Source organism: Neovison vison, chromosome 3 (assembly GCF_020171115.1).
Source record: "Neovison vison isolate M4711 chromosome 3, ASM_NN_V1, whole genome shotgun sequence".
In the NCBI taxonomy this organism is placed as follows: domain Eukaryota; kingdom Metazoa; phylum Chordata; class Mammalia; order Carnivora; family Mustelidae; genus Neogale; species Neogale vison.
In genome coordinates, this window is record NC_058093.1 from 90,991,590 (window position 1) to 90,994,191 (window position 2,602).

A 2,602-nucleotide genomic window follows, 5' to 3' on the forward strand; every position below is an offset into this window, starting at 1 on the left:
TCTAGAATGTGCTCCCCCTCACATCATCCAGGTTTACAGTTCTTCTGTACTGAAGCTGCACTCTAAGTTGACGATTATTTGACAACAAATGAAAAAGGACCGACCATGGGGAGAGCAAGAAAGTCTGCAGGAATTCACCTGGAACTCAGGCACGTGTGATCTGGGAATTTGAAGGTGTCAGTGCTCCATGGAGCAAATATTAATCAATGGAGCAACAATTAACCAATAAAAAATACCCCTTCCTCATTTTAGACAGCTAATTTTCTGCTTCATTCTTCCTGTTTCTTCTGAAGTTCTCTGAGAAACCAGCCCAAGTTTCAAACAGCAGCAATCAATTTGAAAATACCCATCTGTATAACTTTCGTACTAGTCCCAGTTTTCCTTCCATAGTCCCCAGATCACTATCCAGTATAAACTGCATAAAGCCTTTGTATCAAGCTCTGCTTTGGGAAATATGAAGGAGCCTGCCAAAGCGAAATATCAGGAAGGAATTCTAAAACAAAATCACCCACCAGTCATATATAATAAAGACCTCATTGTTTGGGATAAGTGGGGTGATGATTACCCTGATATGTAGAACACCACAATTTCTAACAGTCCCACTAGCAGGGACTGGGTTGAATTATAGATAGATGATCAAGGGCCACCTGTTTGGCTCAGTTGGTTAAGTGCCAGCTCTTGATTTGTGCTCAGGGTATGGTCTCAGGGTTGCGAGATTGAGCCCTGTGCAAGGCTCCAGGCTGAGGGAAGTCAGCTTGGGTTTCTTTCCTCTGCCTTTTCCTCTGCCCTTCTCCTGTACCCCTCCCCCTGCTTGCACTCTGTCTCCCTCCAATAAATAAATAAATTTTTAAAAGAAAAGAAGATTAAGCATTGACTTATATGACAGCTGTGACTCTTAAACAATATGGAAGAACAGTAATTATAAACATTGTATTATTGGATGACTTATTTAAGGCTTAAAAAACAAAATAAATTCAGGTTGGATAATAATCAACTTAAGGTGCACGGTGTAAGTCAGAAGACCAAAGGGTTCTATGTCAATTACTAGTCTTAACTTTGCAGTAAAAAAAGGAAATACTCAAAACTTGTGAGAGTTGTTGAATATAGCATCCAAATGGATGAAGATAACAAGGTACCTTAAAATCATCATGCCTGGGGCGCTTGGGTGGCTCAGTGGGTTAAAGCCTCTGCCTTCGGCTCAGGTCACGATCCCAGGGTTCTGGGATCGAGCCCCACGTCGGGCTCTCTGCTCCGCAGGGAACCTGCTTTCTCCCCTCTCTCTCTCTCTCTGCCTGCCTCTCTGCCTACTTGTGATTTCTCTCTGTCAAATAAATAAAATCTTTAAAAAAAAAAAATCATCATGCCTCCCATTTAGTGGGGGCCTGTGAACTCCAAGTAAAGAATAAAGTTCTGGCCCAAGTTTCTCATATAGTGGATTAGTACATCCAAGGATCTAACCAGAAGTTATTCTCTGTCCCTTCAGTACACAATTGGTATGCATATACTGAGGATCTGGCACAACTCTGACATGCATTGGGGGAGGAAAAGTCCTTCTATTAAGGGTTAAGTGGACATTCCCCAAACTGCTCTATGTTCTGGCGAAATAGAAAAATAAAAACAAGAACAAATTTCCAGAGAAATTTCAGAGATTTATGCCACAATTAAAGATTTAAAAGATGTGGTGGTGGTGATTCCCATCTTAAACCATTTGTCTAAATAATAAATAAACCAAACAAACAAAACTGTGGCACTTTGTTTGCAGCTATTGATCTGACAAATGCATTTCTTAAATCACTATCAGAGGAAAGATTAAAAATCTCTTTAATGCTTGAAGAAGAGTAATATGCATTCACTTTGACCATAGAAATATGTTCACCCACCTTTTTTTTTTTAAAGATAGATAGATTGATTGATTGATTGATTTTAGAGAAAGAGAGTGTGCATGCGCATGCAAGAGGGGCAGAGGGAGAGAAAGAGAATCTTCAACAGACTGCACTGAGCATGGAGCCCAACACAGGGCTGGATCCCATGACCCTGAGATCATGACTTGAGAATCAGACGCTTAACCAACTGAGTAACCCAGGTGCCCCTACCCTTTTCAGGATCCGGAGTCATCTCACATTTTGTAGAACGACACAGTGACATGAGGAGGTCATTCAAATGTTTAGTAAATATAAGCATGCCACATGCGAACTTTCTAGGTTGATATTCATAGGTTTATAATTGAAAATCATCGCTTCTCGGCCTTTTGGCTAAGATCAAGTGTAGTATAATTGAAAATCATTTGCAAGACTTACATTAATTATCATGACCATTTTGGTAGTGCTATAAAACTCAAGACATAGGTGAAGTTTAGAACTAAATTAATTTTTTTTGCTTAAATGTTTTTATTTTAAGTAACTGCATGAAAAACACTACTTCAATTCTATATTCCATTTATTTTCTATGGACTCGTCAAATTTGGTGTTACTTGCACTTTATTTTTAATATAAGTTTTGTTCTATTAAGATATAATCTTTGGGGACACCTGGATGGCTCAGTGGGTTAAGCCACTGCCTTTGGCTCAGGTCATGATCTCAGGGTCCTGGGATAGAGCCCCACA

At 39.7% G+C, this 2,602-nt stretch overlaps 1 pseudogene; it reads left to right on the plus strand.

The window, feature by feature from the left end:
- Positions 1-2,232: 2,232 nt before the first annotated feature.
- On the plus strand, positions 2,233-2,317 carry LOC122903689 (annotated as a pseudogene).
- Positions 2,318-2,602: the final 285 nt, after the last annotated feature.